This window comes from Leucopleurus acutus (genome assembly GCF_964270905.1).
Source record: "Leucopleurus acutus genome assembly, chromosome: X".
Taxonomy (NCBI): domain Eukaryota; kingdom Metazoa; phylum Chordata; class Mammalia; order Artiodactyla; family Delphinidae; genus Leucopleurus; species Leucopleurus acutus.
The window spans coordinates 112,489,635-112,514,213 of NC_139148.1; the positions used below are offsets into that span (position 1 = coordinate 112,489,635).

Sequence of the window (24,579 nt, forward strand, 5' to 3'; positions counted from 1 at the left end):
CATGTGGGCTCTCTAGTTGAGGCGTGTGGGCTCAGTAGTTGTGGTGCGCGGGCTTGGTTGCCCCACAGCATGTGGGATCTTAGTTCCCTGACCAGGGATCGCTCCCGTGTCCCCTGCATTGGAAGGGAGATTGTTTACCACTGGACCACCAGGGAAGTCCCCCCACCAGGTGATTCTAATGTGCAGCCAGGACTGAAAACCACTGGTCTAAATGCAGCAAATGCGCATACACTACCCAAAGTGTTGTGTTTTTTTTAAGGTTAAAACCAAACAACACTTAGAGAATAAGTTCATTTACTCTCTACCTACAATATGCAAGGCACTGTGTTGGTTGTGTGGTATAAATAGGTTAGACCTAAACTTGTCTGGTTTATGATGCTTCTAAGGAAAAGATGGAAAGAAAAGGTTAGGAGGGTTGCTGGCAACCACAAAAACCCTAAACCAAAACCTGAAGTCTTGGAAAAAATTCAGGCAAAATATAATTACAGGATTATGTTCTTTTCCTTGGTTCAGGAGATTATAGCTAAAATGCTTCAGAAATATTCTGTCTGTTTTCTTATCTCCAGAGAAAGATTCCACACTGCCTTGGGGATTAGTCTCCAATCTCACAACCCTTGGGACCCCAGGCCGGTCACCCCTGCCCTCAAGTAGATCATTCATTTACTCCACTACACGTACAATGTCATGAAGGATGTTGGGAAGTACTGTGTCTAAACTACAGCTACATTTAATAAAATCAGGCTGCAGTGTGGTTTGCCTGTATTACTTGTCACCTCAATGATTCCTTAGTGATTCCACTGAACTTTAGGAAGGATCTGGTAAACTAAAAAATGCAAAGGAAGCAGTTAAGTATAGTGGAAGAACAGGCCACAAAAACACAAGCTCTGGTCTCTGATCTTCCATTAACTTAGTGGAGAACCTTGGGCAAGTCATTATTGGTCAAGGTTTCCTCATCTGAAAGATGTGTTGAACCATGATCTCTAAGCTCTGTAGTTAAGATAAAACAACAATAACAGAAGTGTGGATAGAAGACATTAATAGAAACCTGATATAAAACTCAGTAATGGGGTAGAAAACAAGAGAGGACTGGAAGAATGCCTTCCTGGTACCACCTACTCAAAACTTATTTTTCAGTCAGTAAATGATTTAATGGTAGTACAGTTAAGGCACCCTGAAAAAAATCAAAGCATTTCCAACACTGCTCCAAAAAAAATCTCCTTAAGAATTTTGCTAATTATAAATAAGAACTTATAAGTGCAGAAAAGTTGTTTTTTAAAAATAAGATGTTTAAATACCAACATATCTTCTAAGTAACTTGCTATCAATTAATATTATTTAGAGAACAAGTATTCTGAAAATCAGAATAAGAATCTAATGCTGAAATGCTAAAAGAATGCCTAACATGTTAGGAATAAATTACCCTAATTGACCAAAGCTTTGCTCACATATGAGATATTTCAAAATGTAATGATGTGCTAACAAAAGTTCTTGTATCCCTCTGCCAAAGTTATAGGGACTGCTATTAAATCCAAGTATGGTATTTGTGTACACATAAGAGCAGGCAACAATTACAATCTAGAGATATTTTAAATTTAATCTTTTTTTAATTTATTAGTATTGTTATGCAGCAATGAGCATTCAGAAAAAAAACTAATCAGTGTGCATTATGCAACAATCAGACAAAATACTCCTAATCCTCTGTCATTCTTCTTCCTTGGCCCCTGGGTACTCATTAAAGGTTAATTTATTTAAATCTCTCAAACATTCATTTCAATCTACTTTAATAAACTAATGAATCTTTGGAACTTTGCCTAATCAGCTTATGTTTTCTATTTTAATATATGTATAAAATGTCTTTTTTTAAAGCTCATTTTTAATAGTTATCTTCCCTCTTGGATATAGAATTGTGCTTCAGTAACAACCTGATGTGAGCATTTGGTAACACACTTATAACCTCATCCAATACAGAGAGAATGGCTGTGGCTTGCCTATTGCTCTTAAACACAGTTATACTTTAGAGGATAGTGAATTGGTTTATGTTTAGTAGGATAATAATCCTCCAAATTTAAATGGTCATTTTGCAGTTTAGTGCGAGTGACAATTATATTGAAGCAAAGCTTCCAACAACTTTGGTGCTTGTCAAACGCTATGAGGGCCTATCAGTGAAACAACTCCATTCTGGTCATTGCAAACCAGAGCAGTGCATGGTACATGCTATGTGGATTGGCAAATATAAGCGAAGTCTTCAAAAGAGCAGCATCTAAATGGAGTCAAAACTTCTACCTTACAATCTGTTCAACTTCCATGTTAAATACATTTTGTTTAATGGTAACTTTAGGAAATCTTTCATGTAACTATCATTAAGTTGAATGTTCCCAGGGTAGTGGCCAACATTCAGGAACTGCACTCCACACTGTATACCAGAATGCCAGAAATCAAAGTCTTGGAGCACTAGGACATTATTTCTAACTCCTTCCCCAACAACTGACACTATAGAATTTTACCGCTCATCAAGTGCTTATACAACATCCTTATGATAGAGGAAGGGATTAATGTCCTTGGATTATAGAGGAGAAAACTGCAGCTCAGGGGAGCTCCAGTGATTAACCCAAAGTTTTAACATGAATGTATGGAGGAGCTAGAACCCAGGCCCCCTGGCTACAAATCTTTCCCCTATACCATGTTGCCTTACCTGTAGCATTTGTGTTGAGGTTAATGTTTTTACTGCTGCATGGTTCACCATTGATGAAAGAAAACTTGTAAAAGTTACTTCCAAGATGTTTTGGCAGTAAATAAATCAAATTGATTAAAAATAATTATGATAAATTATTCAACATAACTTATCTTCATAATATAGTAATTCATTGAAGTGTAACACCATGTGTAAGAGCTGGAATTCTTAATTTTAAGTTTTGTTTTCATTCTACATACAAATCAGTAAACATAATAAATGTATTCCCCACCCTTGGTCTAGATTTCAAATATTTAAACTTCTAGTGGAAGTAGATGCTTGGCTCTAAGTTATATTGCTAAAGGTTTTCAAGTTGTCACCTCTGCTTTTCCACACAGTAACTCCAAGGAATTACCTTTCAAAGTTCACTGTTCATTCATTACTCGTCTGTCCACCCATTCATTTATCCAATCATCCAAATGACATTTATGGAATGCCTACTTTGAGCCAAGAGACATGACCGATGTGGACTCTACCTGAAGCTCCTGCTGCTGCCTTACTTCCTTAGACTAAGAACTCCTTGAAGACAGGAATCCTGTCATTCTGTACAGAATACAGCCAGTTCTACTTGCAGAAAATCACTTAAACACTCTTTTGACAGTGAGATTTCTGGCTCCCCTGCCACCCACATGCCCCTCCAGACATATGCGAATTAGGGGAAGAAACAGCAGAGCCTGCTTATCAAGTCTGACCTTTGGATAATGACTACAGTTCTCCCATTCGAGCTTGCTGCCATTCTGCCTTGTGGTCAACAAAATGATTCAGCTCAAAACGGCAATATATCTGTTGCTGCTTCCCAGATATCCTCTAGCAAGCTACATTTTTAAAAAATTTACTTCTGCCTTTCAACATAGTGGTGAACTGCATCACCAAATGTACTGTCTTATCTGATTCAGTGAGAAGTAGGAGCTTATGGACAAGATGCAGATAAATTTGGAAAAGCTGCAAAATCAGGAACATTCCATCACTCCCATCACTAAATAGATGCTTGATTTTCTTATTTTAACAATAATAACTTACATTCAGAGACTGCTATTACCTTTTCAACTCTCCTCCACATCCACCTCAAAGCTACCTTGTGGGAAGCCGCAGGAGGGGTTAGAGCAGCCAAGCTGCGAGGACAGCCCAGGACAGCAGTGGTGACCAACTGGAGCACCAAACCTGACGGGGGAAAGACACATGGTGGACTCCCAAATGTTCTGTGAGCCTGGAGCCTCCTGGATACCACATGTTATGTAGGTGGTCCTACTTCCCCAGAGCTGGGATATTTGTGGCTTATGCTTCCTGTCCCCGTCATATAGCCATGTGGCTGACAGGGTCTTGGTGCTCTGGCCGGGTGTCAGGCCTGTGCCTCTAAGGTGGGAGAGCCAAGTTCAGGACACTGGTCCAACAGAGACCTCCTGGCTCCACTCCACATAATATCAAATGGCGAAAGCTCTCCCAGAGATCTCCATCTCAACGTGAAGACCCAGCTCCACTCAACGACCAGCAAGCTACAGTGCTGGACACCCTATGCCAAACAACTAGCAAGACAGGAACACAACTCCACCCATTAGCAGAAAGGCTGCCTAAAATCATAATAAGGTCACAGACACTCCAAAACACCACCGGACGTGGTCCTGCCTACCAGATAAGATCCAGCCTCATCCACCAGAACACAGGCACTAGTCCCCTCACCAGGAAGCCTACACAACCCACTGAACCAAGCTTATCCACTGGGGGCAGACACCAAAAACAACAGGAACTAAAAACCTGCAGCCTGAGAAAACGAGACCCCAAACACAGTAAGTTAAGCAAAATGAGAAGAAACACACAGCAGATGAAGGAGCAAGGAAAAACCCACCAGACCAAACAAACGAAGAGGAAATAGGCAGTCTACCTGAAAAAGAATTCAGAGTAATGATAGTAAAGATGATCCAAAATCTTGGAAATAGAATGGAGAAAATACAAGAAACATTTAACAAGGACCTAGAAGAACTGAAGAGCAAAAAAACAATGATGAACAACACAATAAATGAAATTAAAAACTCTCTAGAAGGAATCAATAGCAGAATAGCTGAGGCAGAAGAATGGCTAAGTGACCTGGAAGATAAAATAGTGGAAATAAAAACTGCAGAGCAGAATAAAGAAAGAAGAATGAAAAGAATTGACGACGGTCTCAGAGACCTCTGGGACAACATTAAATGCACCAACATTTGAATTATAGGGGTCCCAGAAGAAGAAGAGAAAAAGAAAGGGACTGAGAAAATATTTGAAGAGATTATAGTTGAAAACTTCCCTAATATGGGAAAGGAAATAGTTAATCAAGTCCAGGAAGCACAGAGAGTCCCATACGGGATAAATTCAAGGAGAAACACACCAAGACAAACATTAATCAAACTATCAAAAATTAAATACAAAGAAAAAATATTAAAAGCAGCAAGGGAAAAACAACAAATAACATACAAGGGAATCCCCATAAGGATAAGATTATCTCGCAGCAGAAACTCTGCAAGCCAGAAGGGAGTGGCAGGACATATTTAAACTGATGAAAGGGAAAAACCTACAACAAAGATTTCTCTACCCAGAAAGGATCTCATTCAGATTTGATGGAGAAATTAAAATCTTTACAGACAAGCAAAAGCTAAGAGAATTCAGCACCACCAAACCAGTTTTAAAACATATGCTAAAGGAATTTCTCTAGGCAGGATACACAAGAGAAGGAAAAGACCTACAATAACAAACCCAAAACAATTAAGAAAATGGGAATAGGGGCATACATATCGATAATTACCTTAAATGTAAATGGTTTAAATGCTCCAACCAAAAGACATAGACTGGCAGAATGGATACAAAAACAAGACCTGTATATATGCTGTCTACAGAGATATTAAATGCTCCAACCAAAAGACACAGACTGGCTGAATGGATACAAAAACAAGACCTGTATATATGCTGTCTACAGAGACCCACTTTAGACCTAGGGACACATACAGACTGAAAGTGAGGGGATGGAAAAAGATACTCTATGCGAATGGAAATCAAAAGAAAGCTGGAGTAGCAATTCTCATATAAGACAAAATAGACTTTAAAATGAAGACTATTACAAGAGACAAAGAAGGACACTACATAATGATCAAGGGATCAATCCAAGAAGAAGATATAACAATGGTAAATATTTATGCACCCAACATAGGAGCACCTCAATACATAAGGCAAATGCTAACAGCCATAAAAGGGGAAATCGACAGAACACAATCATAGTAGGGGATTTTAACACCTCACTTTCACCAATGGACAGATCATCCAAAATGAAAATAAATAAGGAAACACAAGCTTTAAATGATACATTAAACAAGATGGACTTAATTGATATTTATAGGACATTCCATCCAAAAACAACAGAACATACTTTTTTCTCAAGTTCTCATGGAACATTCTCCAGGATAGATCATATCTTCAGTCTCAAATCAAGCCTTGGTAAATTTAACAAAATTGAAATCGTATCAAGTAACTTTTCTGACCACAACGCTATAAGACTATATATCAATTACAGGAAAAAATATGTAAAGAATACAAACATATGGAGGCTAAACAATACACTACTAAATAACCAAGAGCTCACTGAAGAAATCAAAGAGGAAATCAAAAAATACTGAGAAACAAATGACAATGAAAACACAATGATCCAAAACGTATGGGATGCAGCAAAAGCAGTTCTAACAGGGAAGTTTATAGCAATACAATCCTACCTCAAGAAACATCTCCAAAAAACAACCTAACGTTACACCTAAAGTAATTCAAGAAAGAAGAACAAAAAAACCCCAAAGTTAGCAGAAGGAAAGAAATCATAAAGATCAGAGCAGAAATAAATGAAAAAGAAATGAAGGAAACAATAGTAAAGGTCAATAAAAATAAAAGCCGGTTCTTTGAGAATATAAACAAAATTGATAAACCATTAGCCAGACACATCAAGAAAAAAAGGGAGAAGACTCAAATCAATAGAATTAGAAATGAAAATGGAGAAGTAACAACTGACACTGCAGAAATACAAAGGATCATGAAAGATTACTACAAGCAACTAAATGCCAATAAAATGGACGCCCTGGAAGAAATGGACAAATTCTTAGAAAAGCACAACTTTTGGAGACTGAACCAGGAAGAAATACAAAATATAAACAGACCAATCACAAGCAGTGAAATTGAGACTGTGATTAAAAATCTTCCAACAAACAAAAACCCAGGACCAGATAGCTTCACAGGTGAATTCTACCAAACATTTAGAGAAAATCTAACACCTATCTTTCTCAAACTCTTCCAAAATACAGCAGAGGGAGGAACACTCCCAAACTCATTCTATGAGGCCACCATCACCCTGATATCAAAACCAAAGATGTCACAAAGAAAGAAAAGTACAAGCCAATATCACTGATGAACATAGATGCAAAAGTCCTCAACAGAATACTAGCAAACAGAATCCAACAGCATGTTAAAAGGATCATACACCATGATCAAGTGGAGTTTATCCCAGGAATGCAAGGATTCTTCAATATGCACAAATCAACCAATGTGATACACCACATTAACAAATTGAAGGAGAAAACTCATATGATCATCTCAATAGATGCAGAAAAAGCTTTTGACAAAATTCAACACCAATTTATGATACAAATCCTCCAGAAAGTAGGCATAGAGGGAACTTACTTTATATGGTCATAAAGGCCACATATGACAAACCCACAGCCAACATCGTTCTCAATGGTGAAAAACTGAAACCATTACCTTTAAGATCAGGAACAAGACAAGGTTGCTCACTCTCACCACTATTATTCAACAAAGTTTTGGAAGTTTTAGCCACAGAAATCGGAGAAGAAAAATAAATAAACGGAATCCAAATCGGAAAAGAAGAAGTAAAGCTGTCACTGTTTGCAGATGACATGATACTATACATAGAGAATCCTAAAGATGCTACCAGAAAACTACTAGAGCTAATCAATGAATTTGGTAAAGTAGCAGGATACAAAATTAATGCACAGAAATGTCTTACATTCCTATACTCTAATGATGAAAAACCTGAAAGTGAAATTAAGGAAACACTCCCATTTATCTTTGCAACAAAAAGAATAAAATACCTAGGAATAAACCTACTTAAGGAGCAAAACACCCTTATGCAGAAAACTATAAGACACTGATGAAAGAAATTAAAGATGATACAAACAGATGGAGAGATATACCATGTTCTTGGATTGGAAAAATCAACATTGTGAAAATGACTCTACTACCCAAAGCAATCTACAGATTCAGTTCAATCTCTATCCAACTACCAATGGCATTTTTCACAGAAGTAGAACAAAAAATTTCACAATTTGTATGGAAGCACAAAAGACCCTGAATAGCCAAGGCAATCTTGAGAAAGAAACGGAGCTGTTGGAATCAGGCTCCTTGATTTCAAACTATACTACAAAGCTACAGTAATCAAGACAGTATGGTACTGGCACAAAAACAGAAATATAGATCAATGGAACAGGATAGAAAGCCCAGAGATAAACCCACACACATATGGTCACCTTATTTTTCATAAAGGAAGCAGGAATATACAATGGAGAAAAGACAGCCTCTTCAATAAGTGGTGCTCAGAAAACTGGACAGCTACATGTAAAAGAATGAAATTAGAATACTGCCTAACACCATACACCAAAATAAACTCAAAATGGATTAAAGACCTAAATGTAAGGCCAGACACTCTAAAACTCTTAGAGGAAAACACAGGCTGAACACTCTATGACATAAATCACAGCAAGATCCTTTTTGACCCTAGAGAAATGGAAATAAAAACAAAAATAAACAAATGGGACCTAATGAAACTTAAAAGCTTTTGCACAGCAAAGGAAACCATAAAGAAGATGAAAAGACTACCCTCAGAATGGGAGAAAATATTTGCAAATGACACAACAGACAAAGCTAAGACTTCTTTACATAGCCCCTTCTAACCTTGAGATGTGAAGATAAGTGGTATAGAAGATGGGTAAGTGAGTTGTATATGTGAACGGGTTAGAAAGAGCTGGTTCCAATATTTAGCCATAAAGCTGGAATAAATAAACAAACAAAAATGCACACAAAAGCACCACTAATTTGGTATAAAGAAGGGCATATGCAACTTTGGAAAGAAATTTCAAACTCTGTAACACCTGCAAAGATCTCAGATATCTGCTACTCGTAGCAAGGAAGGTAGACCCCAAACTTCGGCAAATGTGATTTTGGTGGTATAGAAAATAGCCTAACAAGACCCTCAAAAATGCCTTCTGGGAATAACCCTATAGCATAAGGAACTCTCCTTAATTTGTATTATCCAAGCACATGCAGTTTCTATCACATTATTGAGCTATGGAATGTATAGTTCTTCATTTTGTATATTGTCTCCCATTTCACAGAACTAGAGGCTAAACTAGCAATTTTATATCTCTCTTTGTATACCATAGAATGCATGTTTATGATAAGCTCCTAATTGCCTTAGTGTGTGATATAAAGATCAGTAGGTTTTTAGTTGTTTTTAATTAGCTAAGGCTGATCAATATTTTCTTTAAAATCCTCTGGCCTGGAAGTGAGTTCCTGTTATGTTCCTATTGACCAACAAGAAATGGTGATAAAAGTGACAAAGGGAGCAAGTGATAATATTCATGAGAGTTTTATTAAGTTTATTAATAGAAACATGTTGCTTTAGTTACCTAAAGATATCAGAAAATTACAATTTGTTTCATCTTTGTTGGTAGCTGCACTAGCTATTCCATTACCGAGGAGGAGCTAATTTATGTGTAGCTGTTGAAAACACAATGAACCAGTCACCACAATTTTAACAAGTGCTGATGCTGGAATACCCACTTCAGATAGCATCTGTAACACTGTCATGAAGAAAGTTTACAGTACACTACCTAAAGTAATGACGCTAGTTCCACATTTGCCAAGATTGGTGTCACTGCTATAGTACTAGGTTCCACTGGGGTGGCAATGAAAATTTACTCTTTCATGGTCTTTTAAACAAGGCCAAGGCATATGTCTTAGAATGCTGTTTTTTATTCTCTTCTTATGGTCTAAGCTTTATAGCACGTGGACTGGGCTAATATGAAGTTTATTTTGGTTGTCCACAAATAAGTCACTCCTTATATGTGTCCTCCTCTTCTCATTCTTTTTTTTTTTTGCGGTACGCGGGCCTCTCACTGTTGTGGCCTCTCCCATTGCGGAGCACAGGCTCTGGACAAGCAGGCTCAGCGGCCATGGCTCACGGGCCCAGCCGCTCCGCGGCATGTGGAATCTTCCCGGACCGGGGCACAAACCCGTGTCCCCTGCATTGGCAGGCAGACTCTCAACCACTGCGCCACCAGGGAAGCCCGGGGTACATCTTTATGACAAGTGAAAATTAAGTTTACGGAATGTGTGTAGTGTGTGTGTTTGGGGGACCTGCAGAACAGATATAAACAAGTAGCCATAAAACAAGGTGTTGAGTATAAACAAAGTGCTCAAATGCAGTGACTAGGGGCTTCTCTGGTGGCGCAGTGGTTCAGAGTCCGCCTGCCGATGCAGGGGACACGGGTTCGTGCCCCGGTCTGGGAAGATCCCACATGCCGCGGAGCGGCTGGGCCCGTGAGCCATGGCCACTGAGCCTGTGCGTCCGGAGCCTGTGCTCCGCAACGGGAGAGGCCACAACAGTGAGAGGTCCGCGTACCGCAAAAAAATAAATAAATAATAAAATAAAATAAAATGCAGTGACTAATTCTTCAGTGACCTGTTCAATAAGTCAAATTTGAGCTGGTTCTTAAAGAATATGTAAAGCAGATGAGGGGAAGGCAAAACGGATTTCTGGAGCAAAGACACTGAGTGCAGAGAGTGCAAAAGTATATTTAAGGAAAAGTTAGTGGTCTGTGAGGCTTGAGTAAAATGTAAAAGGGTGCTGAGGAGCACAAAAGCCATGCCTATCTTTTTATTTTGCTATAAGACTTGGATGCTATCTGAATTCCTGCATAGTTTCATTAGCATCACCTAGAAGTCCTACAGAAGAATACCACCCACACTAAGATTCTCTAATGAAACTGGGATACTGCAAGATAGATAAACGGACAGTAAAAATGCACAATGAAAGATAAGTAGGAAAAAGAAATTGGAGACTGTAAAGTAGAGGAATGATTTAAGGATGCTCACTTCAAACACACCGGACACAGTGTTGGGGTGCAGCAGTAGATCTTAGGGATATAATAGTTATTTCTGAGCCAGGATTTGGGCCTAGAATATTAAAAGCACAATCACATTTTTAAAAAGTTGCCTAGTAGTGGCTTTGACTGCAAATCAGGAGGTAGTTTTCACATGGAAGCCGAGTGCAAAAGGCAGTCATTTGCCAACAGAGATCAGTAGCCGTGATAAGGGTCATCTTTAAATGCCAAGGGCAGTGTTTTGTAAGTCAGATACTGCTATGGATGCATTTGCCCAAGATCCACATATTTGACCAACTGACCTCCACAGAGTAGACCTTCTGTTCTTTATTAAAGCAAAAGCATTTTTTCTGACTTTCAGAACACAGGACACTTATGGCTTTGGTGTTATGGAATCGTGCTGAGACTTCCCTTCCAAACACACGTCACTATCTTCATTCCCTCTTCCTTTTCTGATTATACAATTTGTCTTCTTCTTAATTCTCTTCTCTTAGCTTAGGTCTTCCAAGAACATCTACAGGAGTTGTTTTAGCACTACTGATGACCTCCCACAAAGGTTCAAAAGGGAGTACAGATGTATATTAGAAGACCTCCAAGAAATGCTAGTGGAATTCTTGAAAATCTGCATGATCTGAAATTGGGAAAATTCTTATTGAACATTTGAAAGCATTAGACCATACCATAGAACTTTTAGAGTTGTAATGGGCCTTAGAGAACACATAATACAATTTCCTTACTTCATATATGAAAAAAATTAGTAGAGAGGTGAAATGACTTGTCCAAGGAACACAGTTATTGATAAATAAAGGAACTAACACTTAGATTTCCTGTGAAATCACTGTTTTTTAAGGCTGAAAGGACATGTACTGAATTATTTAGTTTCTTTTTTATTATGGCAAAAAAAAAACCCACGTAACATGAGATCTACCCTCTTAACAAATTTTTAAGTGTATACTGCAGTATTGTTATTTACTGTACAATATGCACATTCTTGTACAGCAGATCTCTAGAACTTTTTCATCTTGCATAACTTTAGTTTCTTTAATGGTCTGTTGAAGTTACATTTTTAGTGATGGCAATGTCAGTGCTTTCTAGGTAACCTCTTGAGCTTTTATTTTATATGAAGTCATATCAATATAATCTGGTGTCTTACTTCAAGTTGCTTTATTTTAATTTAATGAGAAGGACTCCAGGTTGTATGGGAATGATACTCTCTTACACACAGTTTTATATTTAAAGAATAGGTCCTTGATACATTTTATTCAATTAAAATTTAAAAGTTCTGTTCAACAGAGGCAGGATAAGCAAAGTTAAAAAACAAGCCGCAAACTGGGAGATGATATTTACAAAGCACAAGGGATTAGTAGGCAGAATAGATAATCTCCTTGAAATCAATAAGAAAAAGACTAACAACCAAATAGACTAATGGACAAATGATATGAATAGGCAATTCATAGAAGAGGGAACACACGTGGCCAGTAAACACATGGAAGGATATTAAACCTCACTAGTTAAGTGAGAGAATGGTCAATAAAACACAGTGAGACATCATTTCATGCCCACAAAATTGGCAAAATGTTTTAAGTCTGACAACACTGAGTGCTGAAAAGTGTGGAGAAACAGGAACCCTCTTTTACTACTTGTGGAAGTATAAAATAGTTGTTATGGACTGAATGTTTGTGTTTCCCCAAAATTCTTATGTTGAAATACTTAACTCCAATGTGTTAGTACTAGGAGGTGGAGTCTTTGGGAGGTAATAAAGTCATGAAGGTGGAACCCCCATGAATGAGATTAGTGTCCTTATGAAAGAGACCCCAGAGAGTTCTTTAGCCCTCTTTTCTGCCATGTGAGGATACATAAGTTGACAGTCTGAAGCCTGGAAGAGGGTCCTTACCAGATCATGACCACACTGGCACCCTGATTTCAGAATTCCAGTCTCCAGAACTGTAAGAAATAAATTCCTATTGTTTATAAGCCACCCAGTCTATGATACTTTGTTATAGCAGCCTGAGCTATAAGATAGTGGTATTACAACTCTGGAGAACAACCTGGCAATGTCTAGTAGAGCTGAAGATGCACACACTGTGGAACACAGAAATGCCACTTCAAAGTGAAACACACATACACAGGAGACAAATACAATGATGGTTTTGGAGTACTTTTTGTAATAGTGAAAAGAGAGAAAAAAACCTAAAAACTCCATCAAAAAGGAAACAGACATGTTGAGAAACAGTCATTCATAAAGTGAAATACTCTATAGCTGCTAAAATGAATGGGTATGTATATCAATATAGATAAATCTCAGAAATATTAATATTGAGTGAAAAAAGAAAGTTGCTTAAAGATATATAAAGTGTGATATAAATATTGTAAATACTAAACCTATGCAAAATGTTTCTAGATGCTTACATGTACAAACACATGGATGGACAAGACCCACACCAACTTCAGGATGATAGTTCCTTTGGGGAAGAAGGGAGGAAAATGTGGCTAGGGAGAGGTACAAAGTAAACTTCAATTGGTCAACCCTATTTTTATTCTTAAAGGACTGTTAACAAATATGGAAAATATTAATGTTTGGTAAGTCCGTACATGTACGGTGGGTATAAACGTATACCACGTTTTTCTCTATATTTGAAGTTTTTCATAATACAATACTTTCTGAAAGAATGGAGAAGTACATTTCCTTTACAACTATTGTTGCTTACTTTAGAAAACTAAAGTTAGCCATATGGTAGATATTATGTCAACTCTGAACCCTGTTTTGTCAGCCATCAGCTTATGCAGTTCAAATCGAGAGAGCTGGGCTTAGGGTCCCTTTTTTATTTTAAATAAAGCCCCGCAAAGAGATAAGCATATGCAATTACACATCATAAACTTTCACTATATATATTGTCAAGTGCATACTAGGATCACATTTTAAATCATTCATTTGTTGTGCCTCAAAAGTGACAGCATCTGCAGACATTAGCTCCATATTCAAGCCAGTGAGATGAGTCACCATGCCCTTTGTTAACTTCATAAAACACTCTCTACTTTCAGGTGAACTTTCCTGTGCTTGGATTAGGTCTAGACATTAATTTGGAGTGCACACTGTTTTTAATTTGAGGAAAACACAAGGCAGCAGCCTGATGCTTCGCAAATGGTGTAGAAAAATTCTTAAAAGTCAACATGAAGTAGTTCAAACATATACAATTGAAAGCTCTTTAGTAGCCAGAGATCAGTGAGAAAGAAAATCCTAGAACGTTTAAGAGGGAACTGACTTCAACTAATTTTAGAAAGTAATTTACATGGTCTTAAAAATGGTTTATAGAGAAATGGTCACTATCCAAATCACATAGACTAGTGGTTTCTGAGCCTATGTCAATATCAGGAAATTATACACACTTGCTGAGGTTTATGTAGATAAAACAGACTGTGTTGATGGACACAACTAATAGACTAATTAACCTGGCCCCAAATTCAGAAACTCATGAAAAGCATTTAAATTCATGTTAAATGTAAATGTGCAATTATCTGTAATCTTGATACCCAAAATAAACAGCACTCAGAACCATAGGAAAGCCCTAATAAAACATTTGAGATTGAGAACTTGATTTTTAGGAGTTAGAAAAGTAATCGAAGAGCAAAACCAGTCATGCTAGGGCAGGGTTTCATTCATACACTGTGTCTAGGGACAGAGCTAATAATCCATAAGGTCTGAAAAGTCATGAAGTTCCTCCAAATTTAGGCAGAGGCACAGCTATCTATAAATGGGCTGATTTCTAAATGTGGATACATGCTTCAAAATACTACAAAGCTTTGCAGTGATACTGTCCCCTCTGATTGGAATACTCTTCTCCACTCCTCTTCACCAGGCTATAATTACTCATTCTCTAAGCCTCAGTATGAACATCACTTTCATGGGAAGTCTTTCCACCTTCTCTACCCTCCACATTTCAGGTTCTGTATTCCTGACAGGTATTCTATTACCCTCTTAACAATCACCCATTATAGTACTTTAAACTTTGTCATCTTCTTTCCTAGACTTAAGCTCGTGAGCCAAGAATCAGTCCTGTCTTGACTAGTATAGTTTCTCCCAGCAAAGCATAGTACCTGGCACACAGTAGGAACCTGACAAATATCTGTGGAATATATTAATGAATGAACGGATGCATGCATAGCCAGATATAAGTATGTTAATGTGTTGATCAAATTCCACACAGTGCAAAGTTACTATTTAAAAAAAGCATATTAGATAACATAAGGGTTTGTATGTATGTTTCTTTAAATGTGGTGATGGATTGTATTATGCATGTGTTTATGAAGAGGGAGGGACTTTCTAAAAACACAGATACTAGTATGTCTAAATCCTGAGGAGTCATAATTCTTCAGATTTATGTATTTATGCTCAAACTGTTTCCATCCATGTTTCATTTATTCTTACAACCTCCAAGAAAAATAGATAAGGACAGATATTATCACTGTTATTTTTCTGAAGGGGAAATGGATTGAGAAGTGAAGTGAACTTGCCCAACTGTAAATGGTATTCCAATATCCGAGTTGATGCTCCAGCCACTAGAACAGTGTATCCCGGCAAGATTACAATTATTATCACAATCATTTTAGAGTGGGAGAAACAGATATGAGCAAATATCTGAGACAGAAAGAAAGCTCATAATTCATACTCACTAATCTGCTTTGCAGGCTCTAGCAAAGGTAATTTAACTTCTGAGTTCAAGTTACTTTACTTAACCAGCACATACACACAAGGAGATATTAGGGCTGGGATGGAAGTTTACTTTGAGTTTTAAGTTGATAAAATTCTGCATTAATATTAGTCATTCAATTTCATAGAAGAAATCAACAGTCTGATTAGATGAAATGCATTTAACAAGAATGACCAAGATTTCAGAAATAAGAATTAAATCTAATATTTTTATGAAATACTATTGATAAAAAAAGTTGAGTCTGATTTATCTTTGTAATTAATACCATGTGGAAAATCACATTGAGATTAAAATATCTATATTAGTTCAGCTCCTTTCTGAGCCCTTTATGATCTAGTTTAATTACCATTACATGAAAGCACTGAAATGAGCTTCTATTCTCCATATTTCTTTTCCTTAAGAAAATCAATAAAATTCAGTAGGGTGTTTTCAAACCCAGGAAGCAAAGTAGGTACTGCTCCCAAAGCAGTTCTGAGGGTCAACTATGAATGAGATTTTATTACATTTTCAGCCTCACATGATGCCTTTCCATCAAAGAACTCAAGGACTTCATAGGAATGGCCACTTCCCTGGAGTTTGTCAGCAGGGATCCATGGAGGATGCCTTTGTCCCGAAGTGAAAGGCAAAGGTGACCTTCTTAGACTGAGCATGGTGGAGATCAGGCATACTATTGTCATGGGCTCTATTAACCAATTTTCACTGGCAGATAATATTCAAACTCCAAAGGAAAATTTCAATGTTAAATGTATTCTATGTGTTTATAATATTTATTGTAACAAATATCAATGTGCACTTCTTTATTCTAGCCCTTCTAGTTTCACCCTATCTCTAATGTACTTGCTGATCCTGCTTTTCCTTTTAGGTCTTTCTCTCTGATGGGCTAGTTGTTCCTCTGTGCTCCAGGGAAATAATAAGTAATAAGGACAAAAGTTACCTATACCTCAAGAGCTGACATAAGAAGGTAAATATTAGGGCAGGGTACCATAATTATAATAATTGCTTTGATTAAATGCCTACTACATGCCACAGTGCCACCCTGAAGCAAAATGATGTGCTCTAAATATGGTGTCGGGTGGTATGTGAAATCTCAAGCTTTCATATCTTTTATGGCCAAAGGGATGATGTAGAACTTGTTGGGATAATAATAATGGCTAACATTTATTAAAAGCACAGTACAGGCACCATTCTATGAGCTTCAAATGCATTGACTCATTTAATCCTTATGATAACCCTACTAAGGTATGTGGTATTTTAATGCCCATTACAAAGATGAAGAAACTGCTACTGAAGGGTGAAATCACTTACTCAAGCTCACACAGCTGGAAAGTGATGGGGCTAGAATTCAAATCCAAGCAGTCTGGCTCCGGAGTCTACATGCTTAACCACGACATTAATAACAAATTGGTTGAGATTAGGAATTGTCCCAACAGAAAGGAAAAGATCACACAGTTTTAGGGCTGGAAAGAAACCTAAAGATTATTTAGTCTGCAACCTAAATGTCCATTGACAGATGAATGGATAAAGAAGATGTGGCACACGCATAGCACAGGGAGATCAGATTGGTGCTCTGTGACCACATAGAGGGGTGGGAGGGAGGGAGACGCAAGAGGGAAGAGATATGGGGACATATGTATATGTATAACTGATTCACTTTGTTATAAAGTAGAAAGTAACACACCATTGTAAAGCAATTATACTCCAATAAACATGTTAAAAAAAAGACGTGGTACATATATACAATGGAATATTACTCAGCCATAAAAAGAAAAGAAATTGAGTTGTTTGTAGTGAGGTGGATGGACCTAGAGTCTGTCATACAGAGTGAAGTAAGTCAGAAAGAGAAAAAAAAAACCGTATGCTAATGCATATACATGGAATCTAAAAAAAAAAAATGTACTGATGAACCTAGTGGCAGGGCAGGAATAAAGACATAGACATAGAGAATGGACTTGAGGACATGGGTGGGGAGGGGGAAGCTGGGGGTGAAGTGAGTAGCAGTGACATATATACACTACCAAATGTAAAATAGTTAGCTAGTGGGCAGCAGCAGCATAGCACAGGGAGATCAGCTCAGTGCTTTGGGACAACCTAGAGGGGTGGGATAGGGAGGGTGGGAGGGAGGCTCAAGAAGGAGGAGATATGGGGATATATGTATGCATATGGCTGATTCACTTTGTTCTACAACAGAAACTAACACAGTATTGTGAAGCAATTATACTCCAATAAAGATGTATTTAAAAAAAAGAAAATGATGATAAGGCAGTCAGGAAATCAGATTTTTTTCCCTTTGATATCATTAGGTGATTTGATCTCTGGACATGATTTTCCATTGTTGAGCTTTACAGATTTTGTGGAGGCTAAAGCTTGAAGTCATAACATTTTTTTAAACATCTTTATTGGAGTATAATTGCTTTACAATGGTGTGTTAGTTTCTGCTCTATAACAAAGTGAATCAGCTATACATATACATATATCCCCATATCTCTTCTCTCTTGCATCTTCCTCCCTTTTGATAGGGAGGATCAACAGAGGAGGAATCTCAGGCCAGAACTGCTGCTGGGGAGCTGCAAGGTGTTTCTGGACTAGGATCAAGAGGGAGTCTCCCCTGCACAAAGCAGTTGGCTAGGTTTGTCTTCCTATTTGAGCTTCAACAGACAAAGACTGCAAGAGAAGACAAGATAAACTACTAAGGAGGCCTGGAAGATGAGAGCCCTGAGTTGGTACTCACTGGCTTGTTGACGTAAGAAAAACAGTATCACCAATACATTCCCCTGCTCAGAGGCATAAGCAACAGAAATGCGGTGGAGTTTAAAGCAGGCTGCAGGGGGAACAACCTGGCAAAACCAGACACCCCCCGCTCCCTCCCCCAGGATGGGTAAATAAATCTCAGCAAGACATCTTATCAAGCATCCATTTCTAGGGTATTGGATCTCAGGGTGGGTAGGTGCTTCTCAACTTGTGTTCCTCGTGGGGCCTGAGGAAGATTCGGTGAGGACCGCAGGAGAAATCCTCCAGGGAGCAAGGAGCCTTCCATTCTTTGGGTAACAGCAACTAGATCTGATTAAAGTAATTTTCTGAAAGTCTTTTAGACTTGGAAATAATCTGAGATCATCCTTTTTTCATAGATTGAAACAAGGATATCAAAAGAGGTGAAATGACTTGCCCAAGGGCTCACCCTAGGCTGGTAGCAGAATTTAGGCTCTGTCATGTTCTCTGACGGCTCCCTGCCCCCATCCTCCTCTAGCCCTGCATTGTATCACACTGGTGCCTCTTTAGGAATGAGCTAAATTAAACTGGCAAGATTCAGCTTTATTTCTTCTATAGATAGAATGTTAGTGATATACCTGGAATAGAATATAAAGAAGTAATGCAACACACACACACACACACACACACACACACACACACACACACACACACACAGATTATTTAGTCCAACCTTCTTATTTTACCAATGAGAAAAGGGAGGCAGAGCAAGGTTAAACAACTGGCCTAAGGTCACACGGTTTGCAAGTAGCTTGAACTTGCATTACAGTGCAGGTCTTCTAAACCCTAGTCAAGCGTTCATTCCATTATATCATATTATGCTTTCCCAGATACATTCATATGGCAAAATACAAGTAGAATTCAGTTATACTGTCTTTTCTGGGCCTGCACCTGACCTATTGAACATGGCTAGAGAACATTCCCATAGCTGAGCTGACAGGCTTCACTTTCATTTAAAGTAATCACGATCACAAGCCTTAACTGAGTGCTCATCTCTGTGCAGCAATGCTACTTCTGCATTAAACTTGCTTTCCCACTCTTCAAAGTGACTATGATATATCTTCACCTCTCTCCTCAATCCTCCCACATCTTCCCCACTCCTCTCCCACTTCCTGCCCTTAGCTGATGATCTTGCCTCATATTATGGAGAAAACAAAAGTCATCAGAAAGAGCTCTCTCATCTTCCCACCACCAAATCTACAAACTGACCTACATCTTTACCTATAGTCTGTCTCTTCTGTCTTTTTAAAATAGAGTGTCCCTGAATCCCATCTTCTCTTGCCTGCTCAAAGACTTTGCTCCTGCAGACATCCCTTTTCTTCTGCATCATCAGTTTTCCCTTTTTACTGGATGTCAGTCTTTATTTCTACTATTTCAGTGTCCTGTATTTCTCAACCAGCAGTAAATCCTGCCTATTGATTCTAACTTCAAAATACATCTTGAATCTCTCCATTTCTCTTCATTTTTGCTAACATCATCTTTGTCCAAGTCACCATTTTCTCTTACCTAGACTCCTGCAATAAAAAGAAATGGCCTTCTAATAGGCTGTCCTGCTTCCATTCTTGCCCACCTTTAACTCATTCTCCACTGAGCAGCCAAATTAGTCTTTATAAAATATATTTTAAAATTCATATTACTCCCATGCTTAAAAACTTTTTATGGATTCCCACTGCTTTTAGAATAAAATCCAAAATTCTTGAGGTCTATAAACCCTGTATGATGTGGCCCCTATTTACCTCTCCCAACGTCATCTCATGGCATGCTCCCTTTCACTCAACTGTGCTAGCTTTCCCTCTGTTCCTACAACACACCCAGTCCTTTCTTGCCTCAGAGACCTGTGCCTACTGTCCCTTAGGCTCTTTGTGTGACAGATACCTTTTCTGTTACCAGATCTTAGCCTGAAATGAGTCTTTTCAGAGAAACCTTCCTTCCATTATATCTATGTAGGTCCTGCCAATTGTTTTTTCATCAATAGCTGTGCTAGCACTTACCACCATCATTAGGAATTTTACACATGTACTTATTTCTTTGTTCACTTGTCTGCTTCAAAGCTCAGTGAGGTCAGGGACCTTTGTATATCTTTTTTTCACTGTTGTATTTATAATATCTAACAGAGTATGTGGCACCAAGTAGGTGCTTAATAAATTTATGCTGAATTATGAAATGAATGAATGAATTAGTGGATCCCATTGAAAAATATCTAGGACAATGGTCAAATGGGGAGAGACACAGTACTTAGAATAAACCAAAAGAAAAGGAGGAAGAAGTCAATTCATGCCATCCAAAATATGGATGCTCTTCTTCAGGTCTTCTATAATCACTTATCAACACATTGCTATCAAAGGTGCTCTAACCAGGGGAAAATAACTCTGACTTCTTTAGGGAAAGAATCTGGCTGGTTTCATGATCCTAAATCTTTTGCCAAACTGTAATCAGCAGACAGCAGATTCTGATCTCCTTTTGTGGTGATCTCTTTCTGAATGGGAAAAAAAAAAAGAATATCTGCAAAGTTAACCCATATAAGGGACAGGACCTTGAGGATGATAATCATTTGTCAAATATGCTCCTTCTCACTACACACACTTGAACAGGAAGTGGGAGTTACATTTTACTTGGTTATTTTTACCTCAAGTCATTTACTCCTCTGCTAAGTAGTTTATCGATTCTTCAACATCAATTTAGAGCTGGAGTTTACAGCACTCCGTCAGAAATCTTATAGTGCTCAAAATAAATGTCTTGCTCAAGCAATAACATGTCAGTTGTTGAAGATGCAAGTCAGGAAAACAAATGCACCTAAAGTTAGAAACTAAATACAGATATCACCTCATACACACACACTTGGGATGTGACCTTTCTAAGAACAGAAAATAAAAGAGAAAAAACTCTATAACATACGAAGAATTCAGTAGTATAAGGAGGCTAATAAGGAAAGTGTTAGAATTCACTATAGTCTACTACCTCCCACTGATGTTCCATAAGAGTTATTTTAGACAGGAAGCACAAGGTTGCCAAATGTTCTTATTCTACATTTCCTGTACTAGCTTCACATCCTACACATCTAGCCCTAGTATTAAAAATATTGCCCATGATATTTTACTTCCTGGCCTCTAAAGCATGAGCCTCCAAGGCCTGCCTATAAACCTTTCGGCATTCAAATTCCAACTTTCATCCTGTAGAAAGCACATCTGCCTACACAGACCACCCCCTTCTAGCCAAATGTTGGTTATGCTCAAATGCTTTGGGATTAGGAGTGAGGAAGTCTTGAGTTACATATCTAAGTATAACCCATTAACTGATGGGCCAGAGAAACACAAGAAAGACAGAAATGTTTTAACAGTGTCACCCAAGGTGTAAGTATTCATGTATAATGACACATACATATAGGACTAAATTTCCTTTTCACCTTAGAAGGAAAGCAGGTGCTAAACTTTCTTGAGTCTTAGCATTGCACATTTAAAATAACTGCTTTACATGTTTGATTTGGAGTTGCAACTCATCTGAGACACTTAGGGGATTCCCCAAAGTGCACCAGAATTTGGGCATATATGAAATTTTAATTACTTTCCATTCCTTTTCTCCAATTTCCTCATAATTGCTCTTCCTGGTATGGTCCTATGTTCTTTAGGGGATTGTGGAAAGGGTTCCAACACACTAGGTGGTCTTATAAAACTGCATGACCAGGCAGGGCCATTCCTTCAACAAATATTTATTGAGTACCTGCTAGGTGCCAGGCACTGTTCTAGAGGCTGGCATAACAGGCCCACAGAAGGGATGCACATGTTAAGAGAGTAACAAGGAGAGAAGGACATCTGATTTCTAAGGCTGTTCCTTTTTTGTTTTTAATCAGGCAATGGAACAGCAACTACCATAGGCTGTCAGTAGCAGGTGAGATATCAAACAAGAGGTCTCTTCCTCAGGGCACCCTCCTTTCTAATTCCAGCATAGCACACCTCAGGATCCAGGGAAAAGAGATCTGAAAATTGGAGGCAATTTTGTGCTGAGTAACTGAGACAAATGGAACACTCTCCAAAGCCAGCTACCCAAACCATCCCTGCCCTGAGCCCAGTTCACTGCCGCTTGCTTTATATCTTGGGTTTAAGGTCACCTTTTTTCTCCCCATCCTTCTACTGCAGCACATAGAGGAAGTTCAGGTACACAAATATCTTTACTCTGGTGAGAGGAAACCTTAAATTTCTACGCAGATCATTCATTCATTCAACAAATATTTAGTAAGCACCTACTATGTGCCAGGGATGGCTCTTGGTACTGGGACTATATCAGTGAACAGACAGATATTAAGCCCTACTCTCATGGAGTTTACAATTTAAATGGGAGTTGTTGAGGTAAGTTACAGTTAATGTTGCAATAACCCCACAGCTTAATAGTGGTTCAGGTGATTACACATTCCCTTCTTGTTTTTCCTTTCTCTAGCTACTACTACAGAGCCCCGCCTTTGGGCCTATGTCTTTTTGCTGCTTTTTTAAAAACTGAAGTGTAGTTGATTTACAAACCTGTATCAATTTCAGGTGTATAACACAGTGATTCAATATTTTAACAGATTATACTTTATTTAATGTTATTATAAAATAATGGCTATATTTCCCTGTGCTGTGCAATATATCCTTGTTGCTTATCTATTTTATATATAGTAGTTTGTATCTCTTAATTCCATAACCCTATTTTGCCCCTCCTTCTTTCCCTCTCCCCATTGGTAACCACAAGTTAGTTCTCTGTATCTGTGAGTCTGTTTCTGTTTTGTTATACTCACTAATTTATTTTGTTTTTTAGACTCCACATATAAGTGATAACATACAGTATTTGTCTTTTTCTGACTTATTTCACTAAGCATAATACCCTCCAAGTCCATCCATGTTGTTGCAAATGGCAGAATTTCATTCTTCTTATGGCTGAGTAATATTTCATTATGTGTGTATATATATATATATATATATATATATGCATAAAACTTCTTTATGCATTCATTTGTTGATGGACACTCAGGTTGCTTCTATATCTTGGCTATTATAAACAGTGCTGCTATGAACACTGGGGTGCATGTATCTTTTCAAATTAGCATTTTCATTTTTTTCAGATATATACCCAGGAGTGGAATTGCTGCCTCATATGGTAGTTCTATTTTTAGTTAAAAAAATTTTTTGGCTGTGCTGCACAGCATGCAGGATCTTAGTTCCCCAGCTAGGGATCGAACCTGTGCCCCCTGCAGTGGAAGCATGGAGTCTTAACCACTGGACCCCCAAGGAAATCCCTATTTTTAGTTTTTTGAGGAACCTCCATGTTATTTTCCACAGTGGCTGCACCAATTTACATACCCAACAGTGTGCAAGGGTTTCCTCTTCTCCACATCCTTGCCAACATGTGTTATTTGTGGCTTTTGTAATAAAATGGCAATAAGTATATTCCTATCAAAAATTACTTCACCTTCTTGGTGTTTTGATGTTTCTATATTCCACTTTCACACCTATATGTAGCCTGGATGCTCTCTTTCAGCTGCCTCTACTCCTCTTTCAGGTCCTCAGGCACATCCCCTTTAGTTGTGATTATCTCTAATGAACAGAGCTCTTCTTACAATGGTACCCCATATTTCTTAAATCCTGGTGACAGCAATTTGACCCAAAGTACAAGGGCACTGGGCTCTGGCTTTTAGTCTTGGGAATCTCTGATTAGCCTCTTAGCTGAGCCTCCAACTCCATTTACAAATCCTTGTTTCCTTAATTTCTCTCTAATATTTTCTTTTTGTTTACTTTGTACTTCTATTTTTTTCCTGACAAACATTTCTCAACCAAGGTGAGAAAGGAAGATAGCTGGGAATATGAAACAGCAGGATTCAATTTAAATAAATCTATTTGTTAAAAAAAATCTGGATTGTCAAGGATGATTTGAAAAAGAAAGTTTTGGAGGCCAGGTACCATGTCTTCATAAAACTCTGATCTCATATATACACTATTGCTTCCTGTGGAATTTCTGCAAGCTGTTCTTTAAAATAATTGTGCTGTGTGTTTCTGGGTTCTTATGAGGTTTTAACATTTTGAAACCACAGGGGCAAACAGGAAAATCTTAAAATGTGATTGCTCAGTAGTCAAGGAAGAAATTTCCCATTTTCCCCACCCTCCAATTTTTTCCATCCCATCTGAAATAGAAAACAAGCTGAAAATATTTCAGTCCAAAGGGTAAT

General features: G+C 38.0%; 1 protein-coding gene across 6 annotated transcripts in view; it reads right to left on the reverse strand.

Annotated features, from left to right (window-relative positions):
- The window catches only part of ENOX2 (ecto-NOX disulfide-thiol exchanger 2), a 283,748-nt gene that overhangs the window by 182,301 nt on the left and 76,868 nt on the right, over nt 1–24,579 (reverse strand). For 2 of the 6 annotated variants that reach the window (XM_082864648.1, XM_082864647.1), the window contains exon 1: nt 12,806–12,863. The exons of the other annotated variants lie outside the window; for them this stretch is intronic. The gene's annotated coding sequence lies outside the window, so the exon portion shown is untranslated. Of the gene's footprint in view, nt 1–12,805; nt 12,864–24,579 lie in introns of those variants that run through there. 6 annotated transcript variants of the gene reach the window in all.